The sequence below is a fragment of the Chiloscyllium plagiosum genome, unplaced genomic scaffold (genome assembly GCF_037043375.1).
Source record: "Chiloscyllium plagiosum isolate Xiang-an unplaced genomic scaffold, Cpla_swu_hap1 HiC_scaffold_3, whole genome shotgun sequence".
NCBI lineage: Eukaryota > Metazoa > Chordata > Chondrichthyes > Orectolobiformes > Hemiscylliidae > Chiloscyllium > Chiloscyllium plagiosum.
The window spans coordinates 84,902,884-84,930,662 of NW_028270141.1; the positions used below are offsets into that span (position 1 = coordinate 84,902,884).

The 27,779-nt window shown below is 41.5% G+C and overlaps 1 protein-coding gene across 1 annotated transcript in view; it reads right to left on the reverse strand.

Moving 5' to 3' along the window:
* The window catches only part of frk (fyn-related Src family tyrosine kinase), a 115,473-nt gene that overhangs the window by 50,401 nt on the left and 37,293 nt on the right, over positions 1-27,779 (reverse strand). The window lies entirely within an intron of this gene.

Below are 27,779 nucleotides of genomic sequence, written 5' to 3' on the forward strand. Positions count from 1 at the left end.
ATAACACGGACTTTTAAAAATAATTTTTAAAAATGAGAAGCCAGAGGTCAATGCGTAGGTGTGGGACATTTGTAATCCTGGGACTTCCTGTATCATGAACTTTCATCACAATCTGCAGGCTGACCCATCACTCTGCTCCTCTCCCAGAGTTTGGCACTTAGCCCTGAAGCTTCCCTTCTGCCTGAAGCACACCATGACATGGCAAAACCATTGTAAAGCTATAACTGCTCCATTAACACAATTCTCTTATTGTGGTGGAGAGCAGCTAACGATTGTTGAGCAATAAGAAAAGAATGTCAGAGATGCGAGCAATTATGTTTTCATTGTTATCAGCTGTCCTGATGGCAAGTTGTTTGTGTGGGCTTGTGACATAGAGATGTACAGCACGGAAACAGAACCTTCTGTTCAAACCTGTCCATGCCGAGCAGATAACCTAACCTAGTCCCATTTGCCAGCATTTGGCCCATATCCCTCCAAACCCTGCCTATTCACTTACCCATCCAGATGCCTTTTAAATGTGCAATTGTACGAGCCTCCACCACTTTCTCAGGCAGCTCATTCCATACCACTCTCTGTGTGAAAACGTTGCCCCTCACGTCCCTTTTATATCTTTCTGCTCTCACCCTAAACCTATGCCCTCTAGTTCTGGACTCCCCCACCTCAGGGAAAGACCTTCCTATCCATGCCTCTCATGATTTTATAAACCTTTATAAGGTCACCCCTCAGCGTCCGACTAGGATGGGAGAACAACCCCAGCCTATTCAGTCTTCCCCCATAGCACAAATCCTCCAACCCTGGCATCACCCTTGTAAATCTTTTCTGAACCCTTCCAATTTTTACAACTTCCTCCCTGTAGGATGGAGACCAGAACTGCACACAATTCCAAAAGTGGCCTAACCAATGTCCTGTATAGCCACAACATGACTGCCCAACCCCTATATTCAATGCCCTGACCAATAAAGGAAAGCATACCAAATGCCTTCTTCACTATCCTATCTACCTGTGGCTCTATTTTCAGGAACCATGAACCTGCACTCCTGGTCTCTTTGTTCAGAAGCACTCTCCAGACTTTACCATTAAGTGTATATGTACTGCACTGATTTGCCTTTCCAACCTTCAGCACCTTGCATTTATCTAAATTAAACTCCATCTGCCACTCCTCAGCCCATTGGCCCATCTGGTCAAGATCCTGTTGTAATCTGAGGTAACCCTCTTTGCTGTCCACTACACCTCCAATTTTGGTGTCATCTGTAAACTTACTAACCATATTTCCTGCGTTCACACCCAAATCATTCATATAAATGATGAAAAGTAGTGGAACCAGCACTGATCCTTGTGGCACTCCATTGGTCACAGGCCTCCAGTCTGAAAAGCAACCTGCCACCACCACCCTCTGTCTTCTATGTGCAAGCCAGTTCTGTTTCCAAATGACTAGTTCTCCCTGTATTCCATGAGATCTAACCTTGCTAACCAGTCTCCCATGGGGAACCTTGTCAACCATCTTACTGGAATCCATATAGATCATGTCTACTGCTCTGCCCTCATCAATCCTCTTTGTTACTTCTTCAAAAAACTCAATCAAGCTTGTGAGACATGATTTTCCACGCACAAAGCCATGCTGTTTATCCCTAATCAATCCTTGCCTTTCCAAATACACGTACATCCTGTCCCTTAGGATTCCCTTCAACAACTTGCCCAGCACCGACTATCTCACATACATTTTAAAATGTGAGCTTTATTCATTTTATCTTTCCTATCATAGCCTGAATCTAAAATTATGCTTAATTCAATACCACCAACAATCACTGGAACTTTCCATGGTTGCTCTCACTGACCGAAAACATGCAACCATGTCTGCTATTCATCTTATTTTCTGCATCTTCAACTCATCTCACATTTAGCGACTTGCACCTTTCTTTATGTGGTTTGCCAGATTTCCCTCTTTTCCACTTTATTTCTGTACTTCTTAGCAAAATGATCTTTGCCCTCATCTTCTAGAGAGATCTTTCCCTTAGCAGACATCTCTTTCGAAGTGCTGCAAGTTGCTATATTTGAGACATGTGCTGTTTATATTTATATATCCCCGAGAATCCATTGTACTGCTCGGTTGACCTTACCCTTTACATTGTTGATGGTAGAGATGCAACAAAATTTCTTGATGTAAAATTGCCTCTTCGCTTCCCACATAGCTGATATTTTCACAGTATTGTTCAATGTTAAGTCACCCCATTACCAGCAACTTACAATTGTAATGTTGGACCATTCGATTGATTATCTGGTTGTTCAGATTCTTAGCAATTTAATTGCATCCATCCAATCAATGCACGCCTCAAATGACTCTCAGTTTGAGCTACTGTTTCCTCCTCTTTACAGTTTCATTTGCTGTCACTACATAAAGGCCCTTTACTGCTTTCATTGCATATTTTTCATCCACCTTTCGTTCCGTGTCAGGCAATTTCTTGAAAGTCTCCCTCAACAAAGTTGAATAATGTGAAGGATTGTCGTTATGCTTTCCCCGCTACTGTTGGCCCCACGTGAAAATAAACTGCAGCTATTAACATGCATTTCAAACTTCTCCAGCCACACTTCCTATTCCATGCTGGCTTCACCTGTTGAACAAATGGTTTAATTTCCGAGTCTGCAGATATATCAGCACCAATAAATGATTTAATATCTTTACATTTGCCCTCTTTGCCAATCTTACAGCTCAGGTTCAAGCAACAATAGTCATTGCCATGGATTCATCTTTAATTGAGATTTAACAAAGCTTTAATGGAGGTTTCTTCCTGCTGCTACATGTACCGCCATGCAGACGCTGAATAGGTGATGCCTCATGATGTATGGAGCATTCCTTTCAGTTCCTCCTGGCAATTGGAGCAAGAGAAGTGACAGCGAGGACCAGAGGCCTGACGGGAAGGTACATTTAAAATAGATAAAAGCTTACCTCGTGTATAGGCGGAGCGCAAACTGTGCAGGAGCGGACACAGCACTGCTGGGTAAGTGAAGCTTTATATTTGGGTGGTTGCTTTACCCTCAACACTACTCGGGTAGTGTCTCCCACCCGTCCTCCTCCTCTAACCAAACAAAAAGGTTCTGTGCACCGGATTGGTTAAATGACTAGTTTCTTTATCTTTTTTGAGGTTTTTTGGAATTTTGTTGGGAATTTAGAATGGTGGGAATGGAGGTTAGAGCAGCTGAATGTTCCTCCTGCAGAATGTGGGAGGTAAGTGTCACCACTAGTGTCCCTGCTGACTGCATCTGCAGGAAGTGCAGCTTCAACTCAGCTCATCGAAAACTGCATTAGGGAGCTGGAGCTGGGTGAGCTTTGGATCATGCTGGAGGAGCGGGGGTTATTGAGAGGAATTAAACCTCAGCTACAAGAAAAGGGTAGATGGGTTATCGTCAAGGAACAGAAAGGGAACTGGCAGGTAGTGCAGGGATCCCCTGTGGCCATTCCCCTCAACAACATGTATACCGTTTTGGATACTGGTTTGTGGGGGGGGGGGGGGAGAGGTGTCTTGCCAGGGGTAAGCAATGGGGTACAGAATCTGTCCCTGTTGCTCAGAGGGGAAGGGGGAAGAGGAGCAGAGCATTAGTTATTGGTGACTCTACAGTTAAGGGGACAGATAGGAGGTCCTGTGTTGCCTCCCAGGTGCAAGGGTTCGTGATGTCTCAAATTATTTTACGGGATACTTGAGGGGGAGGGGGACTAGCCCCAAGTTGTGGTCCACATAGGCACTGATGACATAGGTAGGAAGGGAGAGATGGGGATTTAAGGCAGAAATTCAGGGAGCCAGGGTGGAAGCTTAGAGCTAGAACAAAAACAGTTGTTGTCTCTGGTTTGTTGCCCGTGCCATGTGCTAGTGAGGCGAGGAATAGGGAGAGAGAGGAGTTGATGGTGCAGAGGGAGTGTTTTGGATTCCTGGATAATTGGGGCTTTTCTGTGATAGGTGGGACCTCTACAAGCAGGGTGGTCTTCACCTGAACCAGAGGGGTACCAATATCCTGGGGGATGAGGGGGGTGGAATTTGATAGGTTTAAACTAATGCAGCAGGGGGATAGGAACCTAAATTGTAGATCGAGTATACAGGAGGTTGAGAGTAGTGAGGTCAGAAATATGGTTTCAAGGTCGCAAGAAGGCACCGGCAGGCAAGAAGATGGTTTGAAGTGTGTCTGCTTCAATGCCAGTAGCATCCGGAATAAGGTGGGTGAACTTGCAGCATGAGTTGGTACCTGGGATTTTGATGTTGTGGTCATTTTGGAGACATGGGTAGAGCAGGGGCAGGAATTGTTGTTGCACCTTCTGGGGTTTAGATGTTTCAGTAAGAACAGGGAAGGTGGTAAAAGAGGGGAAAGATGTGGCATTGTTCATCAAGGACAATATTCCGGCTGCAGAAAGGATGTTTGAGGACTTATCTACTGAGGTAGTATGGGCTAAGGTTAGAAACAGGAAAGGAGAGGTTACTCTGTTGGGAGTTATCTATAGACCTCTGAATAGTTCCAGAAATGTAGAGGATAGGATAGTAAAGATGATCCTCGACAGGAGCGAGAGTGACAGGGTAGTTGTTACGAGGGGTCTTTAACTTTCCAAATATTGACTGGGAATACTATAGTTCAAGTACTTTAGACGAGTCAGTTTCTGTCCAATTTGTGAAGGAGGATTTTTTGGCATAGTATGTAGACAGACCACCAAGAGGCGAGGCCACAGTAGGTTTGGTACTGAGGAATGAACCAGGCCAGGTGTTAGATTTGGTCATCACAATTTGGTTATGTTTACTTTACTGACGGAAAGGGATAGATATATACCACAGGGCAAGCGTTATAGCTGGGGGAAAGACCATTACGATGCAATCAGGCTTGATTTAGGATGCATAGGATGGGGAAGGAAACTGCAGGGGCTGGGCACAATTGAAATGTGGAGCTTATTCAAGGAACAGCTATTGTGGATCCTTGATAAGTATGTACCGGTCAGGCAGGGAGGAAGTTGTCGAGCGAGGGAGCCATGGTTTACTAAGAAAGTCGAATCTCTTGTCAAGAGCAAGAATAAGACTTATGTTATTTTGAGATGTGATGGCTCAGTTAGGGTGCTTGAGAGTTACAAGTCAGCCAGAAAGGACCTAAAGAGAGAGCTAAGAAAAGCCAGGACGGGACATGCGAAGTCGTTGGCGGATAGGATCAAGGAAAACCCTAAGGCTTTCTATAGGTGATTAGGAATAAAAGAATGACCTGAGTAAGATTAGGGCCGTTCAAGGATAGTAATGGGAAGTTGTACGTGGAGTTAGGGAGATAGGGGAAATGCTAAATGAATACTTTTCGTCAGTATTCACACTAGAAAAAGACAATGTTGTCAAGGAGAATACTGAGATACAGACTCTAGACTAGATGGGATTGAAGTTCACAAGGAGGACGTGCTAGCAATTCTGAAAAGTGTAAAAAATAGATGGGTCTCTTGGACTGGATGGGATGGACCATTTATCCTAGGATTCTCTGGGAAGACAGGGAGGGTATTTCTGAACCTTTGGCTTTGGTCTTTATGTCATCAGTGTCTACAGGAATAGTGCCAGAAAACTGGAGGATAAAAAATGTTAATCTCTTGTTCAAGAAGAGGAGTAGAGACAACTCTGGTAATTATAGACCACTGAGCCTTACTTCGGTTGTGGGTAAAATGTTGGAAAGGGTTATGAGAGATAGGATTTATAATCATCTGGAAAGGAACAAGTTGATTAGGGATAATCAACATGGTTTTGTAAAGGGTAAGTTATGCCTCACAAACCTTATTGAGCTTTTTGAGAAGGTGACCAAACAAGTGGATGAGGGTAAAACAGTTGATGTGGTGTATAAGGATTTCAGTAAGGTGCCTGATAAGGTTCCCCACAGTAGGCTATTGCACAAAATATGGAGGCATGGGATTGAGGGTGATTTAGCGGTTTGGATCAGAAATTGGCTAGCAGAAAGAAGACAGAGGGTGATGGTCGATGGGAAATATTCATCCTGGAGTTCAGTTATGAGCGGTGTACTGCAAGGGTCTCTTTTAGGTCCACTACTGTGTGTCATTTTTATAAATGACCTGGACGAGGGCATAGAAGGATGGGTTAGTAAATTTGCTGATGACACCAAGGTCGGTAGAGTTGTGGATAGTACTGAAGGATGTTGTAGGTTTCAGAGAGACATAGATAAGCTGCAGAGCTGGGCTGAGAGGTGGCAAATGGATTTTAATGCAGAAAAGTGTGAGGTAATTCACTTTGGAAGGAGTAACAGGAATGCAGAGTACTAGGCTAATGGTAAGATTTTTGGTATAGATGAGCAGAGAGACTTCGGTGTCCACATACATAGATCCTTGAAAGTTGCCACCCAAGTTGATAAGGTTGTTAAGAAGGTATAGGGTGTGTTAGCATTTATTGGTACAAGGAGAAAAATAGCCACCAGGATACATGACCATCAACTAGCTACAAAAAGACATGACCCACTATTACTACTATCCTTACATACAGATAAGGAAGGGCACTACTTTGACTGGGACAACACATCCAACTTTGGACATACCAAACAGAGACACGCACAAGAATTCCTGGAAGCATGGCATTCCAACCAGAACTCTATCAACAAACACATCAATTTGGATCCTATCTATCACCCACTGAGAAAAAGAACAGTAAATGACATCACCAACACAGGAAATAGCATCACCACAGGGAATGACATCACCAGCCCAAGGGAACTTCAACACATAAATAGACAGCTGGCCATAACATCAGTATTTCACCGGAAGCTCACTGATGATGTTACTTAGCATGGTGATGAAATGTCTGAAAATGAACCGTCCAGCTCAGCAAGCAAACTTACATCCAGAACCTCAATCTGAGCTACAAATTTTCTCCAAACCCACTATCAGAGGAGTATTACATGACAAAAATCCTTCATGTGTCAAGTAGCAGCACAGTAATAAAGACACAGCTGCAAATCTACAAAATGTAGAAGCTGAGGCAAAGCTGACATCAAGCAATTTGTAAATCCAAGCCAAAGATGCTGATGGTAGACACAGGAGAAACCATTGATTCCAGAAAGGATAATAACAGTCTCTATTTCTGCTGCAGTAATTCAAGTTCCTGAAGCAACAAGGAGACCACGTCTTGAGAACAGACCTCCAAATCAATGTAATACACAGCAACTTCGATTATCCAAACGACACAGGTAGGAGTATTTTGTTTGGACAATTGAATGTTGGAGTAAGACAGTTTACCCATGCATCGGGACCTTGAGATCTTGTTCAGACAATCCACCATTTGGATAATTGTAATCATGAGACCTACTGACAAAATACAAAGGTGGAAGTCAGTTTGGAACAATGTTTAATACTGTGTAATCCAAAGTCATGATGCAGTATATCTTGACACAAAGCATGTGCCTAGATGTGAAGTCTGATGTATTGTGAATATGTTCTGAACAAAATGGTGCACAATGCATGTTGCTCTTCAGATGAAGGAAGAAAGCAAGCAAAAGGCTGAAGAGAAAACTATAATGGGTTTGGATGCACTGAACTTAACCGACCTTGGAATTGATGTTTAAATAATTACAAATTCCAAAGCATTGCTACATTGCTCATTAAACACAGAAAAATATTTATTTTAAAATGACTTCCTCTCCTGTGACAATGCCACATCTTTTTAGTTTTCTTTATTTTGAATTAAAATCAGAAAGGGACTGCAGAAAGACTTGCTCCAGAGGGCAGCAGGTTAAAGGGACAGTCCTTTAACCCACCCAACCCAGGTCATCAGGATTTCTTGGGGTGTTGGAAAAATTGTGGAGCCCCAAGAAACATTTAAAAATTGCCTTACCTGTATTTTCAGCTGTCCAGAAATGCCTAAAAACGGTAGAGGAGCATCTCAGGCCGGGCCTGCAGCTCAGCCTGCAGCAGCCTCAGAGCACATTACTCTCCAGGACCTGGTGAACCAGCTCTCGAAATCTCGTGAGCTGTTGGGGAAACAGATTGAAGATAAGCTGGCTCCAGTCTCTCTCACGCTGCAGAAGCATAAGCATCAGCTGGGAGACCTGGAGAAGAGGACGGATGAGGTGGAGCACAGGGTCACAGTGGTGGAAGCTGATGCCAATTCATTCAAGGAAGAGATCCAAGCCCTGAAGACGCAGGTTCGTAATTTGCATGACCAAGTGGATGATCTTGAAAACAGGGGCAGGAGAAAAAACATTCGGATCATCGGTCTGCCTGAGGCTAAGGAAGGTGAGCAGCCTGCAGACTTTGTTGAAGATTGGCTTCTGAAATTCCTTGACTTGGAGACTGTCATGAGAGGACTAAAGATAAAGAGGGCTCACCGGGTCGCAGCATGGAGGGCGGGTCTGGGTCAACGCCCTCGTCCTTTCCTGGTGCGGTTCCATTATTACCGGGATAAAGAGAGAGTCATGGAGGTTTCCAGACTCCAGGGGAAGGATCCGAAGGCCCTAATTTACGAGGGGTCTAAGATCATGTTTTTCAGGACTTTTCACCGGCGGTGATCCAGAAACGAAAATCGTATGATGGTGTCAAGAGAAGGTTGAAGGAGCTTGGGATTCAGTACTCCCTGAGGTATCCGGCAGTGCTTCGGATCACCTTAGATGGATCCATACATCTCTTTGACACATCAGAGAAAGCAAGAGACTTTGTGGACAAACTAACCTAAGTTAAACAATTGTAGTATGTATAAATATCATTGCTTGGATATGCGTTTATCATTCTGTAAAAGAAATGGAGGAAATCCAGTTGGAGCTTTGTTTTTCCCCTTTTTTTTACCTCTATTGACAATAATTTGGTTCAAACTATGTCTGGCGGTGGTTAAGATGTACATTTTAAATTTCTAAGTTAGGACATATCAAAGGATGGGTGGGGTATTTATTCCCCTTTTTTTTATAAAAGAATGTTTTTTTTATTCATATTGATATTCTCTGGGGTATTTATTCTTTTTAGCTTGTGCTTGTGATGCGGCTCTAGCTGGGAGAAGTGAAGGTGGTTGAGATGGTTAGATGCCTATTTATGGGCAGTTCGGGACGGGTAGTTGCCCCCTCCGGGCAGGGGGTAAGTTTCCCTACTCAGCGGTATTGGCGCTTTATATGTTGGTTTGTTTTCTGGTATTTGTTGTTTTTATTTTTAATAATGTTGTATGTTTGTTAAATGTAGTGGTTTTAGTTTATGTAGTTTTTGGTGGATCATGCGACACTAAGGCTCAGCAATTTGTGGTTCGGGTTCCTCCTCTCTGGAATTTAAATTTAATTGCAGAAGATTATGGATAATGATTTGATTAAATGGTGTACCTGGAATATCAAGGGAAGTCACTCACCAATTAAGAGGAAGGAGGTACTCTTGAGTCTTAGAAAGGAGAAGATGGATATTGCTTTGTTACAGGAGACACATTTGGATGACAAGGAGCATCTGAAATTACAGCAGAATGGCTTTGACCGAGTTTATTTTTCATCATTTAATACCAGAAGTAGGGGAGTGGCTATATTGGTTAGGAAAAATCTCTCATTTAAATTGTTGGAATGTGTTAAAGACACATACGGGAGGTTTGTAATTCTTAAAGCCTTGATAAATGGGGAAGAATATGGCATTTTAAATGTTTATTGTCCCCCAGCTCATGCTCTTAAATTCTTAGTAGATGCTTTTTCTAAACTGATAAGTCTCAAGTCTCGGCACATCATTATAGGGGGAGATTTTAACTGCCTCATGGACACCACAGTAGACAGGTTGCCTCAAGGTCCCTCGATACCCTTGGCACAAACTAAACAGTTATTGGGTCTGTGTGGGGAATTAGGATTGGTGGACGTCTGGAGGTGTCTCCACCCTACAGGTAGGGATTTCACGTTTTTCTCCAATCCGCACAGATGTCACACAAGGATTGATTTTTTTCTGACCCCTGCAGTAACCCTGGATCTGATGGCATCCTGTACGATTGGTAATATTGCCATATTGCCATTTCTGATCATGCTCCAGTGTACCTGATGGTTAAGATTAAGGATGTTACAGTGGATTCAAGGTACTAGCGAATGGACCCCTTTATTCTCATGGACAGTAAGTTTGTGGATTATTTCTCTAGGGAATTTCGGGCATTCCTAGACATCAACATAGGCTCGGTTGATAGCTCATCTGTTCTCTGGGAAACTGCCAAAGCTTATGCCAGAGGGTTAGTTATTTCATATTCCACAAGTAGGAAGCGGCAGAAGGGTGAGCAGCAACGTCTCTTTGAAGCACGGTTGAAGGCAGCAGAGAAGGCCTATTTTGACAGACCCTCATTGGTAAAACTACAGAGGATTACGGCACTGCGGTCTGCACTAAATTCCATGCTCACGCAGATGGCAAAGAAGGAGCTGGCTTTTGCAAAGCAAAGGTTATACGAGCATGGTGACAAGCCAGGCAAATACTTAGCATACCTTGCCAGAAAGAGAAGTGCCCTACAAACCATTACAGCGATTAGGGAAGGGTCTGGGAACCTAACATGTGACTCTAAAACGATTAATGTGGCGTTCCAGAGATTCTACTCTAAATTATATCAGTCTGAGAATTGTGAGGAAGGGAAGGCCAAAATGGAATCCTTTTTTAGAGATCTGAAGCTCCCGGGTGTGACTCCTGAACAACAGTCCTTTCTCAATGCCCCATTATCAGAGCAAGAAGTGCAGGAAGCTGTGAGGCAGCTTTAGAGTGGAAAGGCGCCCGGTCCTGATGGACTTCCCAGTGAATTCTATAAGGAATTTATAAGTATACTGTCAGGCCTGATGCTGAATATGTTTAATGATTCATACAGTCATGTTTGTTTCCCACCATCTCTGAGAGAGGCCAATATCTCACTTATCCTTAAAAAAGGGAAGGATCCGGAAGACTGTGCTTCATCCAGGCCCATCTCGCTCTCAAATGTGGACATTAAGATCCTCTCTAAGGCTCTTGCGTTAAGGCTGGAGACTGTGTTACCTTCTATTATTAAAGAGGATCAGACGGGCTTCATAAAGGGTCGCAGATCCTCCAATAACGTTAGGAGGCTGCTTAACGTAATTCAAGTATGCCAACAGCAGTCAATACAGGGATTGATTATTTCTTTAGATGCAGAGAAGGCATTTGACCGAGTTGAGTGACTGTACCTTTTCTATACTCTAGACCGGTTTGGTCTGGGTGAAGTTTTCATAAGATTGGTAAAGGTTCTCTACAGTGTACCTCGCGCGGCGGTCATTACCAACGGGGTATGATCAAGCAATTTTAATATTTCTAGGGGCAGCCGGCAGAGCTGTCCCCTTTCACCATTACTTTTTACGTTGGTGATTGAACCGTTGGCAGAGGCCATTCGTGGGGATCTCAATATATCAGCTCCAGAAGTGGGGTCAAAATTACATAAGATCTCGCTGTATGCAGACGATGTTCTAATTTTCTTGACAAATCCAGCAGTCTCTGTGCCTTGCCTGATACAATGCATTCATGCGTTTGGCGCTTTTTCATGGTATAAGATTAATTTTGCTAAATCAGAGGCTACGCCTATGGGTGGTCTTACGAAAGAGTTGGCTCTCGAGAGTGACTATAGATTCCCATTTACGTGTTCACAGGGGCGTTTTGTGTATTTGGGCATATTCATTACTCCAGTTCTGGATTGGCTGTTCAAAACCAATTTTACTCAATTATTTGAAAAAATTAAACAAGATCTCCAAAGATGGGAGGCACTTCCAGTCTCATGGTTGGGTCGGATAGCGCTTATTAAGATGAATATTCTCCCTCTTTTGCTATACCCTATACGGATGCTCCCCTGATTTTCAATAAACAAACACTCAGGAGACTGAACAGTTGGTTCAGCTCCTTTATCTGGCACCATAAACGGCCCCTCATTAAATTAGCCAAACTGCAGTTGCCTCACAGATTGGGAGAAGTAGACCTTCCGGACATTAAAAATTACCAATTAAGCTCGCTTTTGACCTACGTGAGTGATTGGGTTTGTGGGGACGCTCTTTCAATATGGCTAGATATCGAAGTCTCCCAGGCAAGGTGCCCCCTTACCAGTTTGTTGTTTTTTGACAAGTTGAAGACAGTTAGGGAATATTGCCATAACCCAATAGTCATCAATACTGTTAAAGCATGGAGGGCAATTCGGCAGAGGGAAGGTAATATTGGCAAGACATCTTTGTTTACACTTTTAGTGGGTATGCCGAGTTTTCAACCAGGTATGATAGATTCAGGATTTAAACATTGGGCAGCTAGGGGTATATCTTGCATGGGTGATTTATTTGAGGGAGATGTAATGATGTCCTTCGATCAGTTAGTACGGAAGTACGAGTTACCTAATAGAGACCTCTTTCGTTTTTTTCAAGTTAGGGATTTTATTCAAAAAAGGACCACACTTTTGACTGATCCCTACAAATCTGACATAGAAAGAGGGGACTAAGGGCTAAGAGCACACTCTCCATCAGTACTCTATATCACCAATTGGGGGGTGCCACCTCAGATGAGTCTGATCGACTCTGCAAGGTGTGGGAAAGAGAGCTGGGTGTTGAAGTTTCTTCAGAGGCATGGGAGGATATTTGGGAGAATGCAAGGAAGATATCAATTTGCAATAGGACCCATGCTTTACAGTTGAAGATTCTCCACAGGGTCCACTTAGCCCCAGACCGTTTGTCAAAATTTAAACCAGGGGTATCATCAGCATGTCCCAAGTGCAAGGTCTGTACAGCCATTCTTACCCATTGTCTTTGGTCTTGTGACAGGCTTCAAACATATTGGAGCACTGTGGTGGGTGCAATGGAGAGGATTTTAGGTGTAGGGGTGGAGAAGGACCCTATTTCGCTCCTTTTGGGCCTACCCACTGTATTTCCTGCAGACTCGCATAAGGCAAAACTTTTCAATATTCTTACATTCTGTGCAAGGAAGAATATCTTGCTAGGTTGGATATCAGAAAGCCCCCCCCAGGCCTGTCGGGTTGGCGGAAGATTGTTATGGAGCACATTCCCATGGTACACCACAAAACTGAGAATTTTTACAAGACATGGCAACACGTTTTGAAATACCTGGACACAGATTTATCTGCCACACTAACAAGGGCTTTTATATAGCTGTAACGATTGTGTTTCATGAGTCCAATATCCATGGAGGAGAAACTGTGAATGTATGAGTGTTTTGTTTGGCTGGGCTGAGTTATTACTATTTATTTGTTTGTTGTTAGGTATTTATTTAGTTAGTTAAATAGCTCGTTTAGGTTTTTTTTAATTTTATACTTCTCTGTATATATTTATACATTCATATAGGAGGGTGGGTTGGGGAATTTGTTTTTATTATTTGGGTTTAGTTTTGTACTATTTTTGTACTGTTTTGAATTGCATTGTTTTGTATTTGTTGTAATATTTAAAAATCTATTTCTTCTTAATAAAAATATATTATATAAAAAAAAGACCTTTCACACCCTGGTAATGATCTCCTACAACCTCTTCCATCAGGCAGAAAATGCAGAAGCCTGAACACACGCCAACAGGTTGAGGGATCGCTTCTTCCCAGCCATTATTAGACTATCAAATGGACTCTCTAGCCTCAAATAATGCTGACCTTGCTGGTGTTGATCTCTTTTGAATGCTCTGTGTAATGTTACCTGTATGCCTCTGTCTAAATCTTTTGTTTTTTTACATCCTTGCTTACTATGATCTACCTGCACTGCTCATAGTGCTTTTCACTGTACTACAGAGAACTCATTATGGGTCATGTTTAAACTGCTATTTTCTTTAAACAGTGGGGTAAGATGTCTAAAATGCCACAGCATCTTGGGTGTGTGGTTTTTACAATCAGGACCAGCTCTACAGGCCAAGTGTCATGCAGGATAATTACTCTCTGACTGGGACTTTGGCTGTAATCAGAATGTGTGTGACAGTTATTCTCTCCCGGCACTTACTATAAGCTCACACCTCTCACCAATACCTGAAAGACTGAACAATTAATATGTTAACTATTCTGTGTTGGGTTCAGCAAATAACTGCAATAATCTGGAAATAAGGAAATCAAAAAACAAAATAGCTTGAAAGAAACAAAGAGGGACATGTCATCAAATCATGTTGACTGGTAGAGTTACATATTGATAAATGCATATTTTGTTTGCCTGTAGAAATCTGACCAGTGTTTTTTGTTAACCTGAGTTCATCAGACAGTAAAGTTGAGAACTTGGAGTAATTTGATAACATCTTTGACATTTGTTATAATTGTGGCAGTAGATGACTTTGAGTATTAGTGCACTTTACCAAATGGATTGTGACACCTGTAAAATTTATCTTTGCAGGAACTGTCCCAAACCACTTGTTGCAAAAACATCAAAGACTAGAATTTTTTTAAATTCTAAATTCCCAGGTTTGGCTCCAAGAAATAAATTGCAAATAGTGGATAACAATGAAATATTACAAAGCCAGAAATGAGATGATTTTTCATAGTTAAAATTTTCTACCCTGGATTTATTTCAGAATTATACAACAAGTGCAAGTGAATTTGACTTTCACCAATACCCAATCATTTCGCAAGGATTTCAGAAGCAGATAACAAGTACTAGTCTACAGATAACAAGGATGGCATGGTGGCTCAGTGGTAGGGTGGCACAGTACTCAGTGGTTAACACTGCTGCCTCACAGCACCAGGGTCCCAGGTTCGATTCCAGCCTCAAGTGACTCTCTGTGTGGAGTTGCACATTCTCCCAGTGTCTGCGTGGGTTTCCTCTGGGTGCTCCAGTTTCCTCCCACAGTCCAAAGATGTGCAGGTCAGGTAAATTGGCCATGCTAAATTGCCCATTGTGTTAGGTGCACTGGTCAGAGGGAAATAGGTCGGGGTGGATTACTCTTCGGAAGGTTGGTATGGACTTGTTGAGCAGAAGGGCCTGTTTCCGCACTGTAGGGAATCTAATCTAATCATTAAACTGGCTACTTCTATACTGGGTCACACTAGGTCTCAATGTGCAGAGCTCCTTAAACTGCTATGATTTGACTGAAGGATGATGCCCTCTGCAGAATTTTCAGGGATGGTACCAATTGCAAAAGAAAGACAAAACAGGAGCTCTTGACATTGGTATGCATGGGCGGCATGGTGGCTCAGTGGTTAGCACTGCTGTCTCACAGCGCCAGGGACCAGGGTTCAATTCCCAGCCTTGTCTGTGTGGAAACATTTTCCGCATCTGTATGGGTTTCCTCCCACAATCCAAAGATGTGCAAGTTAGGTGAATTGGCCATGCAAAATTGCCTATAGTGTTCAGGAATATCTAAGTTAGGTGCATTAGTCAGGAGTAAATATAGAGTAGAAGAATGGGTCTGAGTGGGTTACTCTTGGGAGGGACCGTGTGGACTTGTTGGGCCGAAGGATCTGTTTCCACATTGTAGGGGTTCTAATGATTTCTTTTGGGCGGCACGGTGGCACAGTGGTTAGCACTGCTGCCTCACAGCGCCTGAGACCCGGGTTCAATTCCCGCCTCAGGCGACTGACTGTGTGGAGTTTGCACGTTCTCCCCGTGTCTGCGTGGGTTTCCTCCGGGTGCTCCGGTTTCCTCCCACAATCCAAAAGATGTGCAGGGTCAGGTGAATTGGCCATGCTAAATTGCCCGTAGTGTTAGGTAAGGGGTAAATGTAGGGGTATGGGTGGGTTTCGCTTCGGCGGGTCGGTGTGGACTTGTTGGGCCGAAGGGCCTGTTTCTACACTGTAATGTAATCTAATCTAATTCTCACACAATATTCAACTAGCGACAGTGTTCCAGGTCATGAAACATCCATGCCATCTAAAATTGAATAAGAGTAAAATTCTGGTAATATTGCAAGTGCTGCAAAACGTGAAGTAAGGAAAGAAAGGAAAATGCTGAAAATCAGACATTAGGGTCATTATTACCCAAAACAGAAAAGGAGATCAGATACTTTTCTGCTCTGGATGAAGAAACAGAATCCAATTGATCCTTTAATTGGCAATTAAACGTGGAAGACAAGGTCCAGTGCTATTTCCTACTTCTCACTGGATTTTCCTCCCACTGTGGAGACTGCTGCCACTGATATACACTTTCCCTATCCATTTCCCACAGGCCAGACAACAAATTGTCGGCTTCAATAGGAAGAAAAGTGAGATGGTGTGTACAACGTTCAGCTAATGACCATGAACATCTTGCACTCTGATATGCATGTTTAAAGAACCATCACACTAGCTCAAGAAGGGTGCATTTGGCCCCTGCTCCAAAGACAAAACAGGTTAAAATTGAATGCAGATGTGGTATTGACTGATAGCCACCTGGTCAGTTTACTTTCCTAAATGTCATTCTTCTACCGACCTTGTTTCTTGAAGCTAGACACTCAAGCATGATTTTTACTTTCTTCTTGGCACAAGCTGCACTCGTCTGACCGTAAAATAACACGCAGAATAATTCTATTCTGGGAACAGAGGTAAGGTCATACCTTATCCAAAATGATTCATCATCCAATTATCATGAGTTGAAAACATACTGTAGTCATGTAATAGTATTTTCAAAATAATATTAAAATGTTACACACACTCTATAGAGAACTAAAGGCATATGGAGAAACAAGAGAAATGAGGTAAGGGGAAAAGGATTTTGAAGCAGACAAAGGCCATGCAGTCCTTCAAGCCTACCCCACCATTCAATAAGATTATGGCTGATCTTGTTGTCCTCTAAGTTCCAATTTATATGTCTGAACCACATAACTCTTGACTCCCTTGTCCATCAATATTTTATCTAACTCAGTTTTGAACAGATTTAAAGACTCATCCTTCACTACTTTCTGGGTAATAACACAATAACAACCAAATTGGGATGCAAGAGTTGTGGTTACATTGTAAAAGTCTGCGAAAGAACAGTGTGATTCATTTGGTAAACCAATAGTTGCTGAAGCATTGATATTCAAATTATCTGCTCAGTAAATGGTGGTACTAATCAAAGTTGATAAATTTCATGATAAGGTTTCATGTACTAGAGTAAAGACCTTTAAAATGTTAAAGATTAAGAGCAAGTTGTAGCTGGAACCTTTTCACCAACTACAGAATAACAAAGTAAAATAGCTACATTCAAATCATCCTTCCAGCTTAACATAAATTGCAAGCTTGTTTCAGAAATAAACAAAAATAAACAAAATGCCTAAACTGATAAAAGTTTCAGTCAACATTTGCCATTTCTGACTAAATTACTAAATGTGTGTGTGCGCGCGTGTGCTCACTATTCACCCCATTTTAAATAAAGTTCCCTTTTCTTTGACTTCTATAAGTATAAGGCAGAAATTAATCACACTAATTTTTCCAAGCTCCTTACTGACTCTAATATGATCAGGACTGTGAAAATGAAATTGCCAACTGGCTTCAGAGACTAATGGGAATTGTGCTTCCAATCCCTCACCAAACAGAGTGAAGTTATAAATATTTTACAAATATTGGCATCTGAATAATGCACACAGCATCAAAATCTTTCAGTAGTCTGCAATCCCAAATCAAGAGAAACTGGCTAAGACAGCTGGATGAATTGGAGAAGGAAATGTAGGCACTGTTCAGACTGCTGCAGTTAGTTGTACCACTAAGAAGACTGCTAAAAGACTGACAGATCCTACAAAGAGGACTCTGTGAGGAAGCAAGGACAGTTGGATTTCTCAGTGCTGTCAGAACTTAGGCAGGTGTTCTAGAAATTAGTAGGCAGTTAAGTATTGGACATAGGACTCAGAAGAAACCGTGGGGAGTTGAGAAATTGGGAAGGTTATTGACTGTGTTAGGGAAAAGGAATGAGGAGCTCAGAAAAAGCCTGTAAGCATTAATAATGCTTCAGTGCAGCTGGGAGTATGGGGAAAAAACTCCAGGAGTAGGCCTAACTCTATAAAGCTAACTGTCAATAAAAAAAAGTGTTGTGCCTGTGAATGAGCATTGATGTGAAAGTTTTAGAGCATAAAGCTAAAGTTTAGGGAGTGTGAGCCTGGGAAAGGAAAGTGAATAAGAAGAACAGTCACAGTTGTTGAGGAAGTCCATGATGGAACAGGTCAGGCAAAAGTGAAACATTGTGATCCTTGAGGAAGTTTAATGAGATTTGATGAACCACTTTGTCATTAATGCCTGTGGGGAATTGCGGAGGAATCTGTGAGACCTGACTAGAATACGTTTGCTCTTTGAAGTCTTTTGTTGTGTGTTATTTGATCATAGTCCATTACCCAAAATTAACACACATGAATTCTAGACATTAGGAAATAATTTGTTCATGTTTTACAGATTGTATTACTGTTCAAATAGTTGAAAATTTATTGTTGCTTGTGAAAATTGTGAAATCTGGTGGTTTTGTTCTCTTAGTAGCTCCTCTAGTTCATTCACTTTACCAACTTTAAAAATAAAGATGACTGATCCATTGCCAACTTCTAAGATAAATTGGTTGATCTCGTCCAGGATCAGAACAGGTTAAGGCTGAAATTAATTCAAGATCTCAAAGTAACAGAATCTCTGGGCAAGAGTGATCATAACATGATAAAATTTAAGCACAATAAGTTTGAGAATATGTAATGTGGGTTTATAAGCACTGTCTTTATCTTAAGCAAATCAAATTACAATGAAAGCTTAAATTATAGACTGATATAGAAGCGCTGGTCAGATGGACAGAACAGAAAATTGTGAGGTGATGTATTTTGGGAGGTGTACACAATAAATAGTAAACCCACAGAAATACAAAGAATCAGAGGCAACTCGGTATCAATAAGAACACATCCTGAGGACAATGGGACAGGTGAATAAGGCAGTTAAGAGCATGTGGGATACTTGCCTATTAATTGATACACTGAATACTAGAGCAGGGAAGCTGTAAGAGCTGTATGAGATATTAACTAGTTAACAGCTAGAGTACTGTGTACAGCTCTGGTTGTCTAGACTGCATTGGACAGATACAGAGGACATTCAACAGAACATTCCCTGGCTGCAGCGATTCAGCTGTAAAGAAAGATCTGATAGGCTGGAGTTGTTTTCCTGTGAACAGAGAAAGCTGAGGAGGATGCTTGACAGAAGTGTGTACAATTACGAGGGGACATGGTTAGGGTAGGTAAGGAGACATTTTGCCCCTTAGAAGAAGGGTCAATATCCAGGGGTCATATATGAAAGGTAAAGGGCAGGAAGTTTACAGTACTTTAAGGAAGAATTTTTTCATTCAGCATGTGATGGGTATCTGGAACCCACTACCTGAAAACAAGGTAGAGGCAGAAGCTACCACATTTAAGAAGTATTTAGATGATCATTTGAAACACCATAGCATACAAGGCTGCGGTCAAGTGCTGGAACATGGAACTAGAGTAGATAGGCATTTGATGTCTGGGACAGGCAAAATGAGCTGAAGGAGTTCTTTCTGTGTTGAAAGACTCTATGATTCTATTTTTGCTTCAGATTGAAAGTTGATGGATGAGTACTGGAGTCAGGCCTTCTGACCCAGAAACAGTGCAGAATTGGCCACATGGACTGCAACATTTCAAGACAAGCTGTTTAAAAGATCCACATCTGTATTCTGGGATTTTATCCCAGTTGCAGTGAAATTAATAAAGCCTCTAGCCTTCACCACAATCTATCACCATCTCTACGATAATTCAGGTGTTTGTCTCTTTAATTATTACGTCACACGTTTCCCAGTAGAGAGATACACATGTTAAGTCTGCACCTCTACAAATGACCAAAATGATTTATACTTCAGATATGCTCATATTATCCAATATCTTATTCCTAAATATTGTGAGGTAATAATGTAACATTCAGAGCTCCTTCTTGATAAGTAATAATTAGGTTGCTGGGGCTGATTCCCCTGGAGCGTCGAAGGCTGAAGGGTGATTTATAGAGGTTTATAAAATCATGATGGTCATAGAGAGGATAAATAGACAAGGTCTTTTCCACAGGGTGGGATAGTCCAGAACTAGAGGGCATAAGTTTCAGGTGAGAGGGAAAGATTTAAAGGGAACCTAAGGAGCAACTTTTTCATGCAGAGGGTGGTGTGTGTATGGAATGAGCTGCTAGAGGAAGTGGTGGAGGCTTGTACAATTATAACATTTAAAAGGCATCTGGCTGGGTAAATGAATAGGAAAGGTTTAGAGGGATATGGGCCAAGTGCTGGTAAATGGGACGAGATTAATTTAGGATATCTGGTCAGCATGGACGAGTTGGACCAAAAGGTCTTTTTCCGTACATCTCTATGACTATGACTCTAAGTGCCCTCGCTAACCTGTCCAAAGAAAAGTGTTTGTGGAGTAAAACCAGCAAGGGAAAAATTAAATATGGATATATTTAAGACAAAGCTAAGGAAATGCATGCAAGAGAAAAGCATTGAAAGTGATAGGATCAGATGTATTCCTCGGAGTGGTGAGGCTTGTTTGGAACAATAATGTAAGTATGGATGGTTGATATCAACTTACCTGCAGTAATCCTCTGTTAACAGCTTTATATAAAAAGCAATAAGCGAATGACTACATTTGACATAATCAAATCTCACCTTGAAGTAACTACCAAGAGAATTCTTCTGGAGAAAAGGAAAATTAATGAAATGGAGCACACAATCCATTTTAATTTACCCACTTAACATCTTTGTGTCAACGTTACTCTTGTAACCAGCTTGGGGTCTGCCAAGTGAATGAATTTCCAGTCAAAGGGGGCAGGCTTGACTGGTTGACTGCCATTCTCCACTTTGATCATTATCTTCCAAATCCAATAATCCACCTCAGTGTGATACGCATTCATAGAAATGATCTCTTCTTCTTAAACAAAGAGAATTGCTGTCATCCCAATTCAATGGATCCAGAATAGGAAGTTTGGTATTCATTATCTCCATGTATGCCAGCACTGAAAACTGTGCAAACTAACTTTTTTCTAGTTTTAATACACAACTCTCAAGCAAGAAGCTTTAAAAACAACCATGCTGATATTATATGATTTGAAATATAATACTTAGGCATACCGTATTTTCAAATTTAAAAATGAATCAAGTAATATTGGAGAGAAAAAATGAAAATATTTACCTTGCAAAGACTGTTGGCTTCTCTACACATGCATATCATTTGAACCATGCATGTGCACTCAATAGATTATGCCTCGACATGCACCCAGCCTCTAGAGAGAAAACCAGAAGGGGACTTGGGCACTGAAGCATGCGAATTCCTGAGCCTAGCGCCTGAAGCAAATCCAGATTTGAGTCCTTGCTTAAAGAGAAAGGATCAAAAACAATCCACAAGAATCAGCAGAAGCTACCTACCTCCAAGCTTGATGCTGTAGACATGGGAACTGAGCTGCGACATGTACCAGGCAGCAAGAGTCAGGGAAGGCAAGGTCACTTCAGGCTCTAGGACCATGTTGCCATGGACGATGATCTTGGTCTGAAGCCGCTTTGCATTTCCCAGAGCTAGATGTGGAGCCTGCCAAAGCACAGCTCTCCAAACCTATTATATGACTTGCTTAGCCTTGAGGGAGGCAGCTGCTGAACCAGCACGATCTCCAACTGGTACATTTACGCGACACAGAATAGCAGCAACATGCTCATAAGTATAAATGGCTTGTTGAATTGCTTGTTAGGTCAATTCTAAAGAGCTCTTACATTTCTGTTACCTATTGAAGATAAAGGCCTCAAATCCAAACTGTTCCATTCTCAAATAAGTGGGTTCTCTCTTTCTGATGAAGGGATAGGGGAAGATGATGACTCAAGTGTTTAAGCAATGTCTTCTCAAACTTAATGTAACTCCAGTATAACACATCTGGTGTTGGAAATTCAGAGCCATCCAATTTCTAAGAGGTGGATACAGTAAGGCTAGGGTGCAGCCAATGTGGATGTCCCACTTGGTGCTTGATCAAAGAATATAGTATAAGGAAGAAATACTGACTTCCTTGTGGAACCTTCTGTCCTAGACGCTGATCCTATGAAGAGCCCCCACTAATTGTGAATTATCTGATTTGTATGACCAGCTTTCCACGGGGGGGGGGGGCAGCACAGCTCTCTAACCAGCTCTTCAGCTAGCAGTCAAAACCTCCAATGTTTCTATCAACTACCTGCTCCCCTGCAACCAAAAAATTGCTCAACTTAATTCTTTATTCAATGTTAGATATTGAGTCATGCATTTGAGTGATCCACACTGATAACAATGACTTCATTATTCTCTCATTCAAACTAGTTGAACTTTTTTAAATTCATTCATTGGATGTCAGTTTTACTGGCTGGGCCAGCATCTTCGGACCATCTTAACAGTTCTTGAGAGGGTGGTGATAAATTGTCTCCTTGAATCACTGCAGTCCTTTTGGTGTCGGTACAAGCACAATAATGTGTAAGGGGGAGTTTTAGGATACTGATCCAGAGACACTGAAGAAATGGTGTATGTTTCCAAATCAGGATGATGAGTGCATACAAAGATTACCTAAAGGTGATGGTGTTCATAAGTATCGGCTATCCTTGTCCTTCTAGATGGTAGTAATTGAGGGTTGGAAGGCACTGCCTCAGGAGCTTTGATGTATTTCTGCAGTTCATCTTGTAGATGATGCACACTGCTGCTATTGTGCATCAGTAGTGAAGGGAGTGAATATTTGTGGATGTTGTGCCAGTCAAGCAGACTGTTTTATCCTGCATGGTGACAAACTTCTTGATTATCATTTGAGGTGTACTCATCCAGGTAAGTGGAGTACATGTTATCACACTCCTGACTGCTACTTTCAAATTCCAGCCGAATGCAATTGGAACTGCGGATGGCGTGTGTGCGCGCACGTTTGCTAAACTGACCATCCCAGCCATGGAGGTCACAACGTCGTAACAACTAAATGTAGGCATTCAGCTATACCCTTACCCTATGCCCTTCAAACTTACTGGCAATGGAATTAGGTCCCACCCACCAAATTTAAAACCCACCCAATGCAGGGATACTATGTCAATACTGAAGGAACCAGCCCAATGTCACAAAATCTTCCGTAGTCTGGCAAGCATTTCTCTAAATATTTCTTCTTAGAGTAAACAAAAGATGACAGAAAGACTCAGTAAATGTAGATGGAACAGTCTAAATCTGAGATACAAAAAGATGCCTGAATTACTACATGGCGCTTAGATTCCTTCAAGTTTTGTTGTTTATTGTATTCAAGTATGCCCATTAGAAATTGAAGAACTGGAGATTCACTAAAACTTTAATTTTGTTGCAAAGTTCTTTTCAAAATGTGTATACTGTAGGATGGTAGTGGAGAACCAAACTAATAGAAATTAATGGCTAATACTGAAAATTGCTTTATTTATTGATTAACCACTAGTTGAGTTTCTCAAAACTGAACAGTGACTTATAACAGCTATTTCCAGGATTATTGGCCCCACAGATTTCAAAGGCATGAAAGTGGAATCAAACTATAGAGAAGTAACAGACCGTAGATAATCACCAAAACTGAGTATAAATGACCTCATCTCCTGAACCATTCACTAAACATCCAGACAACCTGTGTATTCAACTGGATGTAGACCAAACCATCAGTTGGAATCACATTGGATAATGGATACTGACTAAGAAGGGAATTCCTTCAGCCATGGACCAATCATGTCCAAACCATGGAAGTGGAATCAACTCATGACCATTTGGAGTCACTGGTTGGTTGATATGAGAAGATCACATGATGAGCCAACCAAGCCTCTTAGTATTTTAAGAAACTCTTTTTCTCCAAGACAGAAAACAAAAGAAGAAGAGACACAAAATGGGAATGACCCTGAGTGGGCATTCCTGTCCCTAACCTCTCTCTCTCTCTCTCTCTCTCCACCTCTGTCTTCATCCAACCTGCAAGTTTGAGTGTTGCCTGTTGCTCAACTAAGTACATGCCATGGACAGCATCTACAGGCAACTGCTGACTCCAGAAAACCAAATAAACATCATACACAACATATTTAAATCATCCTGAAGTAGATTTCTGAAACCTTGTTTTAGACTCCAATTTTAACCCATCATTCCCCTATATAATTTACTTACACATGCATATGTGTGTATGGATGTCAGAGTATATTTTATTATTTTCTTCAGATTGTGTGTTAACCAAAACAAGTTCCTTCCTTCTTTTTAGTTTCTTTTACATTTAAACAGTCAACCACACAGTATTTCTCAAGTGAACCCTTCTGAACAAAACTGGTGTAGTTCAACAAAGGGAGGTCAAAAGGGTAGCCATTCAACCATTTCTCAACTATTCAAAGCATGACAGAGAAATTCAACTCAAATACAACATAACCACATTCTATGAAGTGGCAGAAGGAACTGCCCTTGATTTTGACAAACCACAAAACTGAGTTAAATATTTAGAATTAACTTGCTCCAAGAATATGTTCCCAATATTGCTCAATATTGTCCCTTCATCGGCTTTACCTGTAAACCTAACAGTCTCATTCACAAAACTGACTGTATGTTAGCTACAAAATATGAAATAGAATGAGGCAAATACAATAGATTGTGTGACAACACTGCTGTCACCATTGCTTACAGCACAATTGAGAACAAAGAATTTAAAGTTAGCATCCATTTAAAGTATTAAATGGAAATTATTACATACAGCCCTGTTTGCTCAAACTTCGCTATGTGGAACTTTGACTTGTGCAGTTTTCTTTATATTAGAAAATATATGTCAATATATTTGAAATAACTGCAATGACTTGCATTCTGGTGTGATTTACAATTGACAAACTGAAGTTTTAAGGTGGTGTATCAAAGTGAATTTGCATTAAATACTTTCTCATTTTGTGCTAGGTAATTAATAACAAAATGCAGTTACTAAGTTTCAACAAAAGATTAAATTTAAGTTTTGGTCAAAGTGTAGAAGGCCTGAAGGGACATTAAAATTCACTTCCTGAAAGATCTGAATCCGACAAGCCCTCCATCAATCCAATGACATCTAACATATTTGTTATGCCTTGAAGAAAAGGATTCTGAAACGAGTTCCCGACTTGCTTACTTATACCTTGTGTTTTTCAGTCTAACAACAGCATCAAAAGTTATTTCATCAGTTAGCAGAAAGGAAATACACTCAAAATAGAAAGGGTAGATAGGAGATTTCACTGAAGGCTTTCAGAAAAAGATGGCACTTCCAAAGATTTTTGAAATAAAGAACAAGTGAGGGAAAGATGAAAAGAAAGAATTATTTAGTGAAAAAAAAAGTAGAGAATAGTAGCTTAGGCCTCTTGCTTCAATCAAAGGATAAAGGGAGACAGAGTGAACAAGAAATTATAGAGTGTTTGGGTGAGGATACAGGGTGAAAGAGATCTCAAAGATAAATGCGACAGGGTTAGGAAAGGAGTAATCAACAGAAGAAGTTTTGAAAACAGAAAATTGCGATTAGACATGAGTTAGGAAGCATGGATTGGGAGCAGTTGTTCCATGGTAAAGGCACTATAGACATGTGGAGACTGTTTAAGGAACAGTTGTTGCAAGTGATGAATAAATATGTCCCTCTGAGACAGGCAAGAAGTGGTAAGATAAAGGAACCTTGGATGACGAGAGCAGTGGAGCTTCTCATCAAAAGGAAAAAGGTAGCTTACATAATGTGGAGGAAGCTAGGGTCAAGCTCAGCTCGAGAGGATTACAGGCAGGCGAGGAAGGAGCTCAAAAATGGTCTGAGGAGAGCCAGGAGGGGGCACGAGAAAGGCTTGGCAGAACGGATTAGGGAGAACACAAAGGCATTTTACACATATGTGAGGAATAAGAGAATGGTCAAAAAAGAGTAGGGCCGATCAGGGATAGCATAGGGAATTTGTGTGTGGAGTCTGAGAAGGTAGGGGAAGCCCTAAATGACTTTTTTGCTTCTGTCTTTATGAAAGAAACAAACTTTGTAGTGAATGAAACCTTTGAAGAGCAGGTGTGCATGCTGGAATGGATAGAAATAGAGGAAGCTGATGTGCTGAAAATTTTGTCAAACATTAAGATTGACAAGTCGCCAGGCCCGGACCAGATTTGTCCTCGGCTGCTTTGGGAAACGAGAAATGCAATTGCTTCGCCGCTTGCAAAGATCTTTGCATCCTCACTCTCCACTGGAGTCGTACCTGAGGACTGGAGAGAGACAAATGTAATTCCTCTCTTCAAGAAAGGAAATAGAGAAATCCCTGGCAATTACAGACCAGTAAGTCTCACGTCTGTCGTCTGCAAGGTGTTAGAAAGGATTCTGAAGGATGGGATTTATGACCATCTGTAAGAGCATGGCTTGATTAAATGCAGTCAACACGGCTTTGTGAGGTGCAGGTCATGCCTCACAAACCTTATCGAGTTCTTTGGGGATGTGACTAGAAAAGTTGATGAGGGTCGAGCTGTGGATGTGGTGTATATGGACTTCATCAAGGCATTTGATAAAGTTCCCCATGGTAGGCTCATTCAGAAGGTCAGGAGGAATGGGATTCAGGGGAACTTAGCTGTCTGGATACAGAACTGGCTGGCCAACAGAAGACAGCGAGTGGTAGTAGAAGGAAAATATTCTGCCTGGAAGTCTGTGGTGAGTGGTGTTCCACAGGGCTCTGTCCTTGGGCCTCTACTGTTTGTAATTTTTATTAATGACTTGGATGATGGGATTGAAGGATAGGTCAGCAAGTTTGCAGACGACACAAAGGTTGGAGGTGTTGTTGACAGTATAGAGGGCTGTTGTAGGCTGCAGTGGGATATTGACAGGATGCAGAGATGGGCTGAGGGGTGGCAGATGGAGTTCAATCTGGATAAATGTGAGGTGATGCATTTTGGAAGGTCGAATTTGAAAGCTGAGTACAGCATTAAGGATAGGATTCTTGGCAGTGTGGAGGAACAGAGGGATCTTGGTGTGCAGGTACATAGGTCCCTTAAAATGGCCACCCAAGTGGACAGGATTGTTAAGAAAGCATATGGTGTTTTGGCTTTCATTGAGTTTAAGAGTCGTGAGATCTTGTTGCAGCTCTATAAAACTTTGGTTAGACCGCACTTGGAATACTGCATCCAGTTCTGGTTGCTCTATTATAGGAAAGATGTGGATGCTTTGGACAGGGTTCAAAGGAGGTTTACCAGGATGCTGCCTGGACTGGAGGGCTTATCTTATGAAGAGAGGTTGACTGAGCTCGGACTTTTTTCATTGGAGAAAAGGAGGAGGAGAGGGGACCTAATTGAGGTATACAAGATAATGAGAGGCATAGATAGAGTCGATAGCCAGAGACTATTTCCCAGGGCAGAAATGACTAACATGAGGGGTCATAGTTTTAAGCTGGTTGGAGGAAAGTATAGAGGGGATGTCAGAGGCGGGTTCTTTACACAGAGAGTTGTGAGAGCATGGAATGTGGAAGCAAGGTCATTGGGGACATTTAAGAGACTGCTGGACATGCATATTGTCACAGAAATTTGAGGGTGCATACATGAGGATCAGTGGTCGGCACAACATCGTGGGCTGAAGGGCCTGTTCTGTGCTGTACTGTTCTATGTTCTATGTTCTAAAATTAATATTACAGGTTTTGTAACACCATCATTTCTCCTTTGCCCTTCTTATGCAACAACATTTCAGAAGACTGGCAGTCCTGAAACAACTTCAATGAATACTCTGTAACCTAATATTATCTGGAGTGGAACCATAAGCTGCAGACAAATAACAGCAGGAATTTGAATTCTTTGATATATTCGCCACATTCACTGGAGACCATTATTACTTCTTATTAAAAAAAGAGGAATTTAATCATCTATGATGATTATCAAAATTAAAACTGAATAAGGCCCTTTGAAAGCTTCAACTCTCAGTTAATTAACTGTATCAAATCCTTTCTAAAACGTTCTGGCAAGCAAAGGGACAGTATTGCGGTATGAGCACTGTACATGCTAATCTC